General features: G+C 41.3%; 1 protein-coding gene across 6 annotated transcripts in view; it reads right to left on the bottom strand.

The window, feature by feature from the left end:
- Positions 1-1,130: 1,130 nt before the first annotated feature.
- LOC148041188 (DNA-directed RNA polymerase subunit beta) overlaps positions 1,131-17,631 on the bottom strand; it is a 117,315-nt gene continuing 100,814 nt past the window's right edge. For 2 of the 6 annotated variants that reach the window (XM_087677579.1, XM_087677588.1), the window contains exon 7: positions 1,136-1,561. The gene's annotated coding sequence lies outside the window, so the exon portion shown is untranslated. The other 4 variants (XM_087677563.1, XM_087677555.1, XM_087677598.1 and 1 more) reach the window with 4 other exon arrangements.

The raw sequence follows: 17,631 nt of genomic DNA, 5'->3' as shown, positions 1-17,631 counted from the left end.
GCTCCCACAACACACATGCTACTCTTAACTATCTCAATCTCAAAAGGGTGATCCATGAAACCCAATCCCCTAATAATCTTGTTAACTATGAACTTGCGCAATAAATATATATAGTCTTGCATCTTGATGGGTCACAAACTTAACTCTCTCAAGCTACAATTGTTTTACAACATGGCTCAAAGTCCATTCCTCTTCTCTTGAAAGAGTTTAAATATGGGAAATTCTCATCATATAGGAAATACCAATAATGATCACTTGAGAAATATGGTGACATTCCAATAATGTTAGTATGCAATCATATTATATTTAAGGTCTAGGGCTCTCCATCTCTAATAAGAAGAAAAGCTTGTCAAAGTAACACATCAAAATCACATGGAGTCTTTCACACCATCTAAGATCTCTACTTGCCAACAAGCAATGAACTTTTTGAAATTGGATACTAATGCTAATCAAAAGCAATCTAGATTTTAACATAGGGTAGACGTAATCAAGATGGATAATATATAATTATTTCCACAGTGGTTATTATAGGGTGTAGTATATTGTCTTCACATATAGATCAAGGAGGGTTAACATATAGATTGCACCTTGACGTAACAAGTATCCTCTCCTTTTTGCATCTTTGTAATGTCTAACCTATCACACAATAATATGGGTGAGGTACAACTCTAGTAATATGGTGCCAACTAGTCTTAAAACACTAATCTTTGAATACCTTTGTAGAATGAGACATCATCCCCCCAAGAGTAAACTAGGAAGAAAGGAGATGCGCGTGTTGGCACATGTATGCATGTGCATGTGTATATGTGCACACACATGCTCCTTGTACATTAATGGTATAATAATAAGGGTTTAACAAAAGCATGTGATCGTGCACGCATGCATGTATTGCACACAATTATATGTTATGCCAATTGTGCATTTAAGACTCCACATGATGGTAAGACTCTTTTTTAAAATACAATTTTGATAAGAAATGTGTCAAATGGGCATGGTTACTTCTTGTTAGCATAATGGGTGTACCAAAAATGTTATATTCTAGCTTAGCACTTGCAGCCCCTATGCTGAAGTTCATAGAACTTCACAATGAAAAACTCTATTAAGCTTGTAATTGAAAGGAATAGCTTATTTTGCTTACTATAACAAATGTTGACTTCAACATAAACCAACCATAGATGTACTGACAACAATGTGATTATGATAGTCAATCCATCATACCCTTGTATTACAAAATTTTGAAACCACTTTGTGGCTTATGGATGCTCAAACCCACTTACAATGTTATCTATTTGAGAACCAATCAATTTCACCATCTTGCTTGAAATCCATGCTAATTTACTTGAAAGTGTGGGTCTATTTCAACGCTTTTGAAACACATTCGACATGGTTTCCTATTTCTTTAGAATGAACAAATACATGTACATTGCTAGGCATAGAGGTACATTGTAAGTGAATGTACATTATGGAGAGAAAAAGGTATTGCTTCGAGCTTGATATTCTTTATCCACAAGTCGTCGTTCAACAAACTTTATATCCTCTTTTATTTGATTGACCAAGTCATCTGGAGACAAAGTCACAGCTCTCTCGCTCTCTCTCTCTCTCTCTCTCTCTCTCTCTCTCTCTCTCTCTCTCAATTTCAAAGGCCAAGCTAGTTTGTGCCTTTAAAGCAAATTGCGTGTGCACTAAAGACAATGAGTAAACCTTTCATGTTCCCAACTTTAACAGTTAAAAAGCTAACTATATTAGAAGTATATCTAATATGGAATCTAAAATCAAATATCAAAACATTTTTTTCACTCTAGGCATATCATTTAAGGGCTAGCGCACAGTTACCTAAAGAGGCCAAACACTTTAATATTCTTATATTAAGTAGCAACCACCACAATGATAAGCAAGTGCATTGCACTGGCTTGTTAAGTTTCTGAAGTATGAGGCTTGCTTGTTTTCATTAGCATGAGGAAAACATGCAAGATATTTGGCTATATTACATAGTTAGATCATTTGGAGGTCAAAGAGAAGATTGGGGACAAATGGGACACTTGAAGACTTTTTCAGAGACGCACACTGCCAACCCCACATAGCACTAGTAGAGGACCATCTAGGGTGACCATCAATGTAGCCATAGAGACCAGTAGGGCCCCACCCCATGGTACCTAGACACATCCATGGGAATTTATACAATCCATGATGTGGATCCTGTCACATTAATGGGCAATTCTCATATCCCCAAAGAAAATAATTGCGTTGCCTCCAATAACGCTTCTAGAAGAACAGTTTTTAGTTAATGGTATGCATATTTAGCACTTTCTTAGGTACCTAAACAATGCCCCATACAAGAAGAGCAAGATATCCACTAGTACGTCACTCACAGCTTCTCATGCAAAGAGACCCAAACACCTGTCAAAAAATGATGTACTAGCGAGATAGTAGGGTTGGCAAGGAGGAACACGGAGTGAACTTGGCAAACATGGAGAAGAGAAGAGAAGAGAGAAGAAACTCTGATGAATGGAAGGATGAAGTTTTGAATCATGGAGTAAATGTGATACGAGGGAACAAGGATGCCGTAGCACAAGGAAGATGATAAAGACAGCCACGAACCACGAACCGCAATGTCCTCCTGAAGGGGTGTGAGGGTAGTGGAGAGGCTGGAGAGAAGAGGTAACGGACTAAATGAATCAGCCGTAAGGAATGAATGAGAGAGTGGCCTATAAATAGGCACAATCAGTCTAGGATGGCACCCCTTTTTGGGGCTGCAAACCCTAAACGCAAAACACAGAAACGCAAAAATGCAAACCGCGGGTGAAGGGTAAAGAGTTTCTCAACAACACCCCCTCAGACCTTGAAGGAATGCTTCTTTTCTTTACTTGTTCGACAACTGGGTGCAGTGCCTAGAGTAGGCCATCGACTGGGGTGGACAACAATGTGCCCAGATACTCCGTCTTGAATTGTTTATTGGGCAGCTCATACCTAATCAGCTGTATTGGATACCCATCTGCTGAGGGGTTGTGGATCTCTTGAACTCCTTTGTGACTTGATCTCTCTTTGAATAATCAATACCTGATACATGTCTTGGTTTATGGCAAGGAATGACAGAAGTTTTATGGAATTAGACACTAAATACAGTGCATGAGTTGTTGCCTTTGGAAAACAGCAGAGACCAATTGATGACGCTACATGGTTGATCATTGATTAAGGAAATTGAGACAAGTCTTACTGCACATTTGACCATTCTGAATAGTGATGTATCAGGCTGGATGGGGCTTGATCTGCACTGCTGTGCAAAGTGAGGGAGGCTCACTGACCTGTGAAGCAAGGTTTTGCATGGTGAAAGAAATGTGGAAGAATTATAGCTTTTATGCTCAGGTGGTGTCATTATAATGTTTCACTTTATCAGATTTTATCATAGTTTTTTTTTTGGGGGTCCAACCGATGGAAGTGCTCTCTTTTTTTTTAAATGCTAGTCTATAGCTTCACAGGTCAGTTTATAGGCTTTGCATCGTAATCAATATCATGATGGATCTATTAATGTATGGCATATATTGAAGACTACATGGGCCTGAGCAAGGATTCGTCATCATCTAGAACCACACCTTCGAATCTTCAGCGTCCAAGAACTCCAGCTTACAGTCAGAATAAGCATGTTCAGGTTGATATAGATCAACTCCTCCCCTTCGACCAAAACATGGCAAGAGTAGTGCCATGGCATTTGCTGCCTGAGATTGGCGTAGCATCCTGTCACGGGTGCACACAGCCACTTCTATGTAGAAATAGAAAACACACAGCCACTTCTATGTAGAAATAGAAAACCAGTTCTGCAGTAAAAGTTACAGTGAACTACCAATGTCAAGAGTCAGAACTGACCAAAAAATTATTGTCTGCATCCCTGATATCAACCAACATGCAGCTGGCTTTGACCAAGTTGTCAGTAGTATCATGATCAGCCTTCATAGCTGCAGGAATGTCTATGCCATCTTCAGCCATGAAGTGGAGCAGCATCATTTTGTTGAGATTGTGGGAATGTGCCTCTTAAAACTTCACCAACTCCACCTATAGAAGGTTGGGCAACAGTGGCATATGTAACCAGGGTTTGTTGGTCCATTTCTTCCTCAATGCCAACAGATGTGGATGAGATTGCATAGGTTGCAGCAAGTATTGCTGGTAGGAAACCAGTAGTAAGGGCCTAGCCTCCAATATAGATTTTTTCTTGAACGGGGTTAATTTCCTCTGCCGTGTGGAGATACACTAGGTTTTGCAAAAGAAAACATAGAGCGTGCAACCACGACTACAACACAATAAAGTCTAACTCGGAAATGCAAAAAATGCAAAAACACAAGAAACAAAAATTTGCAAAATGAAGATAACTAAATAATGAATGAAAAGTATTGAGTTATGAATGAATGTGCATAGAATGCTCAACGGCACACTTGTCCAACAACTAGTGGCTCTCATGGGAGCGGACTGAGGGAGGTGTCCATGTGTGTCATCCACCAAAGATGGATCTGGAGTGCAATTACCACCAGTCAGAAAGAGACTTTGGAAGAAAAGTGTTGAAAATGCAAAAACTACCTGCTACAGATTATAATGACCTTGGCAAGCTGGGGCAAAACATAGCCTCTAGGAATCACCATGCTGAAAGGCAACAAAAAAGTCACCAAGATGAAGGTGGCAACTGTGGATATCCACTGCAAGAGCTGGAGATTGCTGAAATATCATAGTGACAACACGAGAAGGGGCGGACAAGAGGGAGAGAGAGCTTCAGTACGAGAAGATGATCTTGCTTAATGAGTTGTTTACAAGTACAACCAATACACTCTATCTACATTTGAGAGTGACCTCTAGGCTCTTTAAATAGCCTTTGGATGGCTAGGGTTAGGGTTTCCCCTTGCCCTCTAGTCCATTCACACTCATCTACCCTTATTCACCTTAGAGTGCATAGGGTTTACATGCCTATCTCTCAACACTTCCCCCAATGCCAAAGTGGCATTGGACTACAAGACATGTTAATGTTCCCCCCCTCAAACAAATGGGATGCCTTTATAAATCCGACTACAAGAGTACTTATAGATAGAGGATTTATAGATTTAGAAGAGTCGATCATCACGTGTGGTGGAGACAAAGTTGGCCTCCAATTCTTTTGGTACTTCAAGTGTGGTAGGGCATTTACTAGTGATATGCCATGTATTCTTACATTTGTTGCACTTCATTTTGTGAGGTTATTTTTTCCAATAGTTGCTTACAATATGTCCCTTTTTATTGCAAAAGGAGCATTTAATGGAAACGCTATGAACCAAGAGTAGCTCATGAGCTATTGAAGTAGATGCCTAACTAGTGTTGCCTTCTTTCTGATTTCTTTTCTCCTCATTCAAACAAGATTGAATGGTGCTTTCCAAGGTCCAATTAGGGATATTTGTAAGAGTAGTTACAAGGGTTGGGAATACCTTGCTTACAGATTTCAAGAGAATTGCAACGGCATCTTCATCATCAATTGGAACTTGAACTGAGGATAGTTGTGCCATGAGACCCTTCATGTGACTCGTGAGAGCTTAACTTACCCAAGTCTTCTCCTTGCTTATACTCCAGGCTAAAATTTTCAATCTTGAGGAAAATCGTAGAGTTCTTTTCTCTAGCCCCATAACGCTTTTCAAGCTCATCCTATTTCTCATTGGCAGTGGAGAGTTGGTCAATGTGATGAATCATAAATTCATCCAAATGAAGCATGATTATGGCTTGAGCTCTTTCATCATCTTCTACATCAATCGGGTTGGATGAGTCAATAACTTTAGTCCATTTGATAAAGGGCCAATAGCCCTACTCTATCATTTTGTACTTCATTGATACTTGCCATGGATGAAAGTCTTTTCCATCGAGCTTATAGATTTAAGATCTAACATCGGCATAGGCCACGGCCATGATAGGAAGGTCTTACCAATTGCACTAGGCAATGGCAATGTCTAATCCTTTACACAACGGCCAATAAGTGCAAAGGCAAATGAAATGATACTTATATTAATAAGTAGCAAGCTCAAATGTGATATTCTACAAGATGAGATAAGAGATGATGACAATGGTGTATGTGTTTATAACTAACACATAGCCTTACAATAGTCAATGGGATGATGATACTTAGGCACTCACTGATTCATGCTTAAGGTCTAAAACTTTTCAAGTTTTTGAAAATAATCAACAAGAAGTGATAGACAAATTTATTAAGCACTCATTGCCAGCATAGGTGAAGCACTTGACATCAACCCAATTGTAACTGGCTTGAGAGATCACCTCGGGTTAAAGATGCTCTGAGTTGAGAGCTTTTGGATTTGCAATAAACTCCACAGAATCTTAATTAGTGACTAAAATCATTGTTGATAACTTTAGTGAGTAGAAAACTAAAAAAAGCAAGCTTTGAAGCTTTGGATATGGCTGCCATAAAAAACCACAGTTAGGATTTTTCTTAGTATGGGAAATAGAGAAGGAATTTCTCTAAACCCTTTCACCTCTAGATAGCCCTCTTGGGGAGCTATGAAAGCCCCACAGTAGCCACCTCCATTGCGTCCTATGATGCCTGTGCTGCACTTCAAAGTATGTAGCTGTCGAAAACTTTGCCAAATCTGCGTCGACAACAATGCTGTGCTACGGCCACCACAATGTCGAGGTTCGAGGTACCAGGATGCTGCACCACACGCTGAGGAAGAAATCTCCAAAAGGAATCAGGAGCAAATGTGGCCTCCTTTGCTCACACCAGCTCCTCCAATGGAGGCAGGTCTGAGTTGGCTACTACAATGAAAAGAAAAATAGGTTCAAGAAATGGAAGTATCTTGTGCACTTAAGCCAAGATATGATTGTGGGAAGCTCAATGGATCAGAGACAACTCTGATACCATGTTGAAATATCAGAGTGACAAATGAGAAGGTGTGCACAAGAGAGAGAGAGAGCTCAAGTACAAGAAGAATATCTTACTTAATGAGTTGTTCATAAGTACAATTGGTACACTCTCTTTACATTTGAGAGTGACCTCTAGGCTATTTAAATAGCCTCTCGATGGCTAGGGTTAGGGTTTTCCCTTGCCCTCCAGTCCATTACTTATCTACCCTTATTTCCCTTGAATACACAAGGTTCACATGCCTATCTCTCAACAGAGATGATGGCAGGACCAAACTACAATTAAACACACGCTAGAGGAGTTGCTAAGCTAGCAATGACAGCAGGATCAAGTTGGGACAAAACACATATTAGAGGAGCTGCTGCAAGAGTTGGAGATGATGGCATGACCAAACTGGGAATAGATCAGCCATGTATGCATTTCCACACACCTTGTACCGATCGATGTAGGCCCACATGCTCTACCGTTGTGCCCAAAATAGCTAGTACGATGAGGAGTGCATAGTTATTGCACTTGCTTACAAAGAGAGGTGGAGCTTTGGCACTCCAACACATCATCAAGAAAGGACACTCTTCAAACACCTTATGCTAAAGAAGTAAGCCTATTTGGCAAAACTAGAAGTAGAGATACATCCACTATTGGACATGATAGCAAGAGTGCATGGAAGATGTTGCATGAGAGACAACCCCCCATACAAATTACATCACTAGATAGTTGGCTTGACTATGGGAGACATCTATATGATGTGCCAAGACAACCAGCCATGCAACCCCCATAGGCCTATAGGCCAACACAATGGTCTTTCTTCGCCTAGAAAATGACTAGAGATGCGATTTATAGATTACAAAATGGAAGGCCACATGATAAGGATGGCCCAGTGATAAAACATTTCTGACATGCTTGCATGGTTGTCGCATCCGATGGCATTCGATTAGTACCACCCAATACTAGTACGATACTAACCAAACAAATAGATCTTGGATCAATGTCTCATGAGAAAAAAAATTATACACGTAATTTTAAGGCCTATACTTAATGTTGGGACTTAAAATAATACATTTCAAATGTTTAGATTACATATGGAGAGCATGAGGAAAGAGAGCTTGAGAGTGGAGGTAGGTTTGAAATAGGGTGAAGGAGAGCTTGATGGAGTAGGGGTTCGAGAGGTTGAGAAGAGAGATTTTAAGAGTGAGAGCTTGAAATTTTAATTTGAAATAACAGAGGATAAAGGGAAATGCCCACAAACAAGCACTTTAAAACAATCGGATAGTTTGGGTTGGACACCATTGAATATATCACACTAGACAGGACAGATTGGAGGAGTTGTGCATTCACCGGACATGGACAACCAGTGTCACAACTCTATAGAAACAGAATTTGTATCCTTTTTCATTAATTTGTCTATATAATGATTTATTAAATTTATTTCTTTTGCACTAATTAGATATAAAGAAAAGTGCATTGGAGCTGGCTACTGATGAGTGGTCACAGGTTATGGTGGACCCACGCGGTGGGTCAGAGAAAAGATAGTTCACACTTCCACCTATATGACCCGATTGGGCGCCTGTGACTAGAACTCATGCATATCAGGGTTAGACTCGCACACAGAAAGGATTGATGCCTTGAAGTGTGGGCTAGATCCACCAGAACAGACAGTTACAATCAACAAGATGGCATGATCATGAAATGCTTGTATAATGTGCATGTGTGGGCTGAAAGCTTGAAATGCACATTTCTTTGCATAGGAAAGTCACATGAAGATTCGGATACCATTTTTGCGATGTACACGGAAAAAGCTTTCATATGATACCCATATTGGGGAGGTCCCTAAATTCTAGGAGATCCCTAAATTTTAGGAGGTCCCTAAATTTTAGGAGCCTCGAATTAGCCTAAAAATGCTAGTCCTAAAAAATAGGGATGTCATTCTAAAAATAGTAAGTTCTGTACTCTGACTGTGCTTACTAAATTTGGTTGTTTCTATTCTTGACAGTATTCAACCCAAAAAGGAAGGCCATAGAGAAGAGACAAGTGTCAAGACACTTGTCACACAAGTTTCCAAGTGTCCCACCACTTGTCACATCCCATGACATGTGGCTGGACACTTGTCTTGTGCTACTCCACTTTCCCCTTTTGTACTAGCTCTCCCCTCTCCTATAAATAAGAGCTCGTTTTTCTTCATTGATCATTATTTTTCTTTGTTGTAAACTCATGTACAGCACCCACAGATAGCCAGAAACTGGCCCCATCCATTCCCATCATCATCCCCCACTTCTTCATTATCAAATTCCTCCATATTCCCTTTTCTATCACTGCTGTTTACAGGACAGCAAGCCTGTAAATTCATCACAACACCTCCTTCTCGAGCTTTTTCTTCCTTTTTAGCTACAAGAAGCAAGCCCTATCCATGTACTGCTGATCAACGATGGAGAAAGGCTGAATTTCCCTTTTTATTCTCTCATACTGTAAAGAAATCAGTCTCATCATTGCATAATAGATAATGCATGTGTGTTTGTACATCTTTGCATGATCTTGTGAGAGTGAGAATTACTTCTTCTCACTCTCAGGTTGATTGTAACTGAGCTCTTCCCTAAGGGACTTGGGTTGAGCAGAAATACATTCCTTCGGGGGGGGTTGCCCATCTTCAACCCTCAATCTTGTCTCCATTACTTTTACATTTTCATGGCTGTAATTTTGTGAGTAATTTTCATTTTCAACTTGAAGTGTTCATTCTCTTTTATATTAAATCTCGAAAACAAGCAAATATCATAATTGTTAAGCATACTACGTTGTTTGGGGCGTTTACAACCAGCATGCTTGTGCTAGCACCCATATTGGCATGCACATTCAATAGAACAATATGTGAGGAGTTCCCTATGAGTTGGTTAGACAATACTTTAATCCCACTCTTTAAGAGTGGTGACCCTCTAGCAATTATGCGACCATCATGATAGGCCATAAATTGGCCAATATATATGGATCCATACTAGAGCATGAACTCAATGAGTGGGCTGAGATGTAGGGTAGGAGAGCACAAAGATAGGCATGTCTCACACGGGGGTATACCACACTAGGACCATATCCTCACACTCAAAGCCATCATTGAGGAGGGTCGAGAGCTTGAGATTAGAGGATCTACTATGCTTTGTGGATTTCCACAAAGTATTTGATATGGTACCTAGTACACACATCATGCAGAGACTACAAGATATTGGAGTACCAAAGGATATACAATAGGCATTTATGCACCGTATGGGACAATGACAAGCCATGTATGTGCACCTAGGGGGCTATCAAAGAGGATTGACAATATGATAGGAGTGAAATAGGGATGCCCACTTTTCAACCGCATTGTTTAGTTTATATATAGATGAGGTGTGTGATTACATTGATCAAGGAGGAGCTAGAGCCAGCATAGCAAGGGTGGGAGGGGTGTTGGTACCAATATTATTCTATGCAAATGGTATTGTTCTCATTTTGGATTCACCCAAGGGATTACATCACCACCTATATGCTTTGCATGCCTTTTGTAGAGCAAAAATTTCAGTATCACTGATTTTTTCCATACAATGACCACACAGATTGCACCTACACACAAAGGGTGAAACTATAAAGAGCAAAGGAGATCATAACTGCATTCAGAGCGATGATGCAAGGGTAACGAACACAAGGAGTAACCATAAAGAAGATGGAGATCCACCAGTGATACAAGCAGCACATGACACATTTGAGGATCCAATCCAGATGCTACCCATATACTCACTCATCGAGGATGTATAACATACTATACCCATATACTCTCTTGTCAGGGATGGCAGTGCATGGTATCATTGCATCATTACGCAGTTACACATCCAATCATGGAGTGCTCCACCAACCACCCCCTCCTTTTCTGTTGTATCCCTATATGGGTTTTGTACTATACATGACTTTACTTTGCACTATATATACATCACAAATTATCATTTGGCACATCACATTTGCAGGTGCATGTGCATTCACATGTGCATGTGTGTGTGCCAAAAACTCTAGTCTGCCTTCTTCAACACAATGAGGGTTAGCAATGCCATCAACAGACTCTAGGATAGGCGAGCTCAAGACCATGAATGACTAGTAGCAAAGCACCTAACACATGCTAGAGATATACTCACAACCCTTCTAACTCACCTGTTCAACAAGGCCTTGTGTGAAGGCTTCCATGCTAGTTGGTCAGCTAATACTATAGTACCAATCCTCTAGAGACCCCACGGTTCCTACAAACTACAAAATAGTAATGATTGGCCACATGCTAGCCAAGCTTTATGGAGGCAGGTATACTACTACTTTGTGGACTTCCATAAGGCCTTTGATACAATACCACATGCCAAGCTCACACAAAGACTAACAAAAGTTAGAGGTCCCAACAAAGATGAGATGGGTTTACTAGCACTACATGAGTTTGTTACAGGACAAGTACAAGCACCAAGAGGGTTGTCAGAGGAGATCACCAACACCATTGGAGTGAAACAAGGATGCCCACTCTTGAGTCTCACCTACTCTATTTGGCATCTCCAACACATTGGAAGGATTGTAGCACCACCTAGATGCACTACAAGCCTTCTATCAAGAGAGAGATCTCAAAGTGAAACTTGGGAAAACCAAGGTTATGGTGTTTAATACTTCCTCCCAGTGGATTCGGCAATCAATACCCCATCTCGCATATGGAGAGAAGACAATGGAGATGGTTCAAAGATATGTTTACTTGGGGATTACATTTTCAAGGCCAAGATTCACTTTGAGGAGGGCAGCAAAGGATAGACTGATATGGGGCTATGCGGCTCTAGGGTTAGTGGAGAGCCAGTGCACGCGCATACAGTCTTAGGAGCCTTGAACAAAGTTTTGGCTCTTCGACACTTTGATCACACCAACACTTCTATGGGGGGTCCCCGTATGGGAATTGAGCCTCTACCACACAAGGAGAGCCACACATGATCAACCACTACCCAAGTGAAAGGAGATATATGAGGGATTGGAGCAGATGAAGAGACCCCCCAATACTAATGATTTCATCGATGATTCCAAGTAAGCCCTCTAAACCACATGAGATTATCAAAGTAGAGATGGGAGCACCACCCATAGTGGCAGAGGTCCTTTTCCAAACAATGACTTTCCAGGCACTAGAGTCGTCTAGATAGCTAGCATTCTAGGGGGGTACCAAGTGTTTGTTGAGAAACCCTTCACCCGCAATTTGCGTTTTTGCATTTCTGCGTTTTGCGTTTAGGGTTTGCAGCACCGAAAAGGGGCGCCATCCTAGACTGACTATGCCTATTTATAGGCCACTCTCTCATTCATTGCTTACGGCTAATTCATTCAGTCCGTCACCTCTTCTCTCCAGTCTCTACACTACCCTCACAGCCCTTCAGGAGGACATTGCGGTTCCTAGTTCGTGGCTGTCTTCATCATCTTCCTTTTTGCTACAGCACCCTTGTTCCCTTGTATCACATTCACTTCATGATTCGATCTTCATAGTTCCATTCATCAGAAATTCTTCTCTCTTCTCTTCTCTTCTCCATGTTTGCCGAGTTCACTCCGTGTTCCTCCCCGCAAACCCTACTATCTCGCTGGTACATCATCTTTTGACATGGTATCAGAGCTAGATCTGCTCACCTAGCAGCGAAGATCCTTCACTCCAGTGAAGGCAAAGACCGGTGGCGGGTTCGGCATCCACTTATCTTCTTCTTCGGTTGCATCAAAATCTTGTTCTTGAAGGTTTCAGGTGTTTTCAACTTGCTGCCCACACCCCTTTCACGGAGGATATCATAGTCTCAGCTAACCCTTGCTGTCATCTACAGTCCGGCACCTGTTTCCAGCCTTCCACCCGCAATTTGCAGCTATTTACAGCAAAGCGACTATTGCTGATCGCTCTCCATTCAAAAAACAATCTCGTTTTTGCAGATTTCAGGTATTTCAGCTTGCTGCCCACACCCCGAACACGGAGGACATCGCGGTCCAAGCTGGCCATTGCTGTCTAGAACAGTCTAGCGCCTGTTTCCAGCCTATCACACACTGTTCGGAGCTGATGTCAGCATATTGACTGCTGCTGCTGCTGTTTTTTTCCTGCGTTTTTAGTCTTTCTCTCTCCTGCAGGCTATCCTGCCTGCGTTTTTAGTCTTTCTCTTACCTACTGCCTACGTTTTTAGTCTTTCTCTCTCCTGCTCTCCTACACCTACTGCCTACGTTTTTAGTCTTTCTCTCTCCTGCTCTCCTACAAGCTATCCTGCTTGCGTTTTTAGTCTTTCTCTCACCTGCTGCCTACGTTTTTAGTCTTTCTCTCTCCTGCAAGCTATCCTGTTGCCTACGTTTTTTAGTCTTTCTCCTGTGGGCTGTCCTACCTACGATTTTAGTCTTTCTCTCTCCTCACCTGCGTCTTTCTTCCGATTGCAACCGCTTACCGTTGGTCACTGTAGGAATCGATTAGGCATGGAGATCGAGGCAGACAGTCGTTACGCGCAGTGAGAGAGACTGAGAGAGTGTGAGAGAGCACAGTAGAGAGTGAACACGTTTTTTGGTACAATGACGAGTGTACCACTTTAGGTTTTTAGATAGATATATATATGAAAGTACAATGTGCTAAGGGTGTGTTCACAGTCGTGCACGTATAAAAGGCACGATGGCCCTTCATTCCCAACAACCTCCCACCTAAAGACAATGTGCCTTAAGAGGAGAAAAAAATCAGCTAAGTCTAAGTATGTACAAAGCTGAAATAAATATATCTATCCAACTCCCATCATCTGTCGGTAATGAGCAAACTCCTCTGTTGGAAGACCTTCGTGAGAAGGTCTGCAGGGTTATCATCTGTATGCACTTTGACAAGCTCAATGCTCTTGCTGTCAAGTACATCTCTAATGAAGTGGTACTTCACCTGTATGTGCTTTGTCTTTGCATGAAAGACAGGATTCCGTGCTAGTATAATAGCACTCTGACTATCACAATGGAGAACAAGTAACTCTGAGATGCCAAGTTCCCCACTAGACGTGAAAGCCATAAAGCCTCCTTGCATGCCTCAGTGGCAGCCACATACTCTGCCTCTGTAGTAGACAATGCAACACACTTTTATAGCCTGGAGATCCAAGAGACTGCTCCTCTTGTGAAAGTAAACACATACCCACAAGTGGACTTCCTACAGTCCGCATGAACAACATAGTCTGCATCCGTAAAGCCAACAACACATGCCTTCTGCTTTCCAAAGCAGATGCACAACTCCTTTGTGCCTTTGAGGTATCTCATAATACCTTTCACTGCATCCCAATACTTCTTGCCAGGGGTTGCCATGTATCTGCTAACCACTCCCACTGCAAAGGCAATGTCAAGACGTGTAGCAACCATAGCATACATCAAACTGCCAATAGTTGAAGCATATGGTATCTTGGCCATTTCAGCCTTCTCATCATCAGATGTAGGGATGTCCTCTGCACTGAGTTTCACATATGGAGGCAATGGAACCCCAATTGTTTTCCCCCCCTCCATATTGAAACGCTGTAAAACTTTGGAGATATACTCCTGCTAAGATAGATAGAGTAAGCCTTTCGATCTATCTCTGAGTATTCGCATGCCAAGAATGTGATTTGTATCACCCAGATCCTTCATGTCAAAGCTGCCATGAAGACTTTGCTTCAATGAATCCAAGGCATGAGTATCCCTGCCAGCAATCAGCATGTCATCAACATACAAAACCAAGATAATCAAGATGTCATCTGCTACCTTCTTGGTGTACAAGCAATGATCCACTTGACTTCTATGAAAGCCTTGGGACTGCATGAATGTATCAAACTTATGATACTATTCTCTTGGTGCTTGTTTCAAACCATACAAACTCCTTTTGAGTTTACATACCATTTTTTCTTTTCCTTGTTCAACAAACCCTTCAGGCTGCTGCATATATATGTCTTCATCCAGATCACCATGTAAAAACGCAATCTTTACATCCATTTGTATGAGTTCCATATCTTCAACTGCAACCAAGCCTAAAATGGTTCTCAATGTAGTCATCTTCACTACAGGAGAGAAAATCTCATCAAAGCCAATTCCATGCTCCTGCTTGTACCCTTTTGCAACCAATCTTGCTTTGTACTTTGGTGAGGAACCAGAAGTGACCATCTTGTAAACTCATTTGCATGGAAGGGTTTTCTGCCCTTTAGGCAACTGCACCAAGTCCCAAGTGCCATTTTTTTCAAGAGATTCCATCTCTGACAGCATGACTTTATACCATTACTTGTTGTCCTATCTGTTCATTGCTTCCTTGAAGCAAGACGGTTCACCACAGTCTGTCAACATGACATTCTCAACCACATTAACTGCACCAGGAACAAACCTGTCAGGTTGTCTAGTAGCCCTAGACGACCTCCTAACCCAATAGTCATTGTTTGCTGGCTGTTCTTGCAAAATTTCCATTTTCAGCATGTTGTCCTGGCATTTCAGCCTGCAAATCAACATTAACAGCTTGTTGTCCTGGCTATTCCTGCACATGTAATGGCTCATTTTCATCGACAATAGCTGGCTGATCATTTCCACCATCATTTCTTACATTTACAGGTTCATTTACAGCAGGTATTTGCTGATGTACAACGGGCACATTTTGCTGTCCAAAAGGTATTTCTTCCCGGAATACAACCCTACGGACACTTAAGTCCAAAAGGTATTTCTTCCATTGCTGTCCAAAAGGTATTTGCTGATGTACAACGGGCACATTTTGCTGTCCAAAAGGTATTTCTTCCCGGTATATGCTGTCCAAAAGGTCTAATTTCTTCCCGGAATCCAAAAGGTAGTGACCATTGTCAGAGCGAAGACACTTAAGTGTCTATCTGTGTGATTTTTAGCCAATGCCAAGAATTTTTCAAACCTGTCAAGCACTTCATCCTTGCTACGAATAGAGTAAACCCATACTTTCCGTGTAACATCATCGACAAAGGTGACAAAATATTTCTTTCCCCCTAAAGATAATCCTGCATTTGACATACATCCAAATGTACTAACTCTAGAGGAGAAGATTTCAAGGAAAGAGACTTTTTGTGAGACGTCTGTGCATGTTTGTCATAAATGCAATGATCACAATGCTCAAAATCAACATAACGAAGACAAGGCAAGTAACCCAAACGAGAAAGCACTTTCATTCTTGTTTGACTCATGTGTCTCAACCGGCCATGCCACAAAGAAACGCTTGGCTGCTCGGTCACGGCAACAACATGGTCATGCACACTAGATACATGAAGTGGATACAAAGTATCACTCTTGCAACCTCTCGCAATAACCCTAGATCCCTTACAGATCTTCCATTTTCCATCACTAAAGGTGGTATGAAAACCATCATCATCTAGCTACCCTGTGCTAATCAAGCTCTTCTTGAGCTGAGGTACATGCCATACATGCTGAAGTGTAAAGAGAGAGCCATGCTGAAATAGTAACTGCACACCGTCAATACCTGCAATCTCTCATGCACAGTTGTCCCCAAGATGGACAACACCATGTCGACCCCCTGTATAGACAGAAAACCACTCATGATGAGGGGTGACATGAAAGGAAGCACCTGAATCAAGAATCCAAGTATGCATGTCATCATCTGTATTTGCAAGTAAAGCATATGCACCAAAATGTGAAGAGACAAAGAGTACATCACTCCCACTGTCACTGTTATGAGTGACTACACTCACCTCTTCAATTTTTACATTGCTCTTCTTAGGCTGACTGTCCTTCTTCTCTTTCTTCCATTTGTAGCATTCACATTTAAAGTGACCCTTCTTGCCACAATGATGACATTCAACATCTTTGCCATGTGATTTATGGCATCCCTTGCCATCATATTTGCTCTTTTGCTGTAATCTGTCCCTAGTATGCAAAGCACTAGAAGACTTACTGGATGCATTGTTTTATTGATTCATCTCTTCCATAAGTAGAGCACTCTCTACATCAGCATACAAAAGGATCACATTAGAATTACTCGTTGCAGTCCTGAATGTATCCCAATTCTCTGGTAGAGTGCAAAGCAAGAAAGTAGCCTTAAATTCCTCATCAATCATAAACTTCAAGGCAACCAGCCCGCTGAAAATGGAGTTAAACTCACTCAAGTGAGTAGACATTGCTGTACCTTCTTTCATACGCAAATCCATAAGCTTTTTCAGCCAATACACTTTGCTTGCAGCACTCTTCTGTGCATACAGTTCTTCCAGTCTAGTCTATATAGCATATGCAGAATCCAAACCTTCAATGTTGAACAGCAAGGCATCATAAATTGATAGCTCTATGGTTAAGCATGCAAGCTCATTCAACTCATCCCAATCATCCTGATCCATGTCCACGGGCTTTGCCCCTTTGGTTTTGATCGGCTTTGCCTGCTTCTTTTGTAACAGGATATTGTAGCATTGCTTTTGCAAAACTACAAAATTGTGTGCGCCTTCAAGCTTCTTTATGTACATCATATTACTGCTGTCATTACTGCCAGCCATGATTTTCAGCCCAAATGTGACCAATAAACCAGTAAATGCAGGCCCAAACTGTCACCCGAGTGACCAAGGTACAAACAAGTACCAATCAGCAATAAACGACCACGCAGAAGTACAGATTTCAGATCTGTAATTAAATTTTCAAAAGCGCCAAAACAAGTGCTACAGCATTATCCAACTGATTACAGCTGTTCCAAGGGCATGTGCATCACATTACATGAGAAATCCCAAAATTTCAGCTCCAATTTCTGGTGTACATGTACCTACGAGCATAAAATTTGA

This window comes from Lygodium microphyllum, chromosome 1, assembly GCF_053477565.2.
Source record: "Lygodium microphyllum isolate KBCC chromosome 1, Lygodium_microphyllum_v1.1.10, whole genome shotgun sequence".
Taxonomy (NCBI): domain Eukaryota; kingdom Viridiplantae; phylum Streptophyta; class Polypodiopsida; order Schizaeales; family Lygodiaceae; genus Lygodium; species Lygodium microphyllum.
Note: the sequence above shows the minus strand (reverse complement) of the source record. Positions and strands in the feature narration are given on the sequence as shown.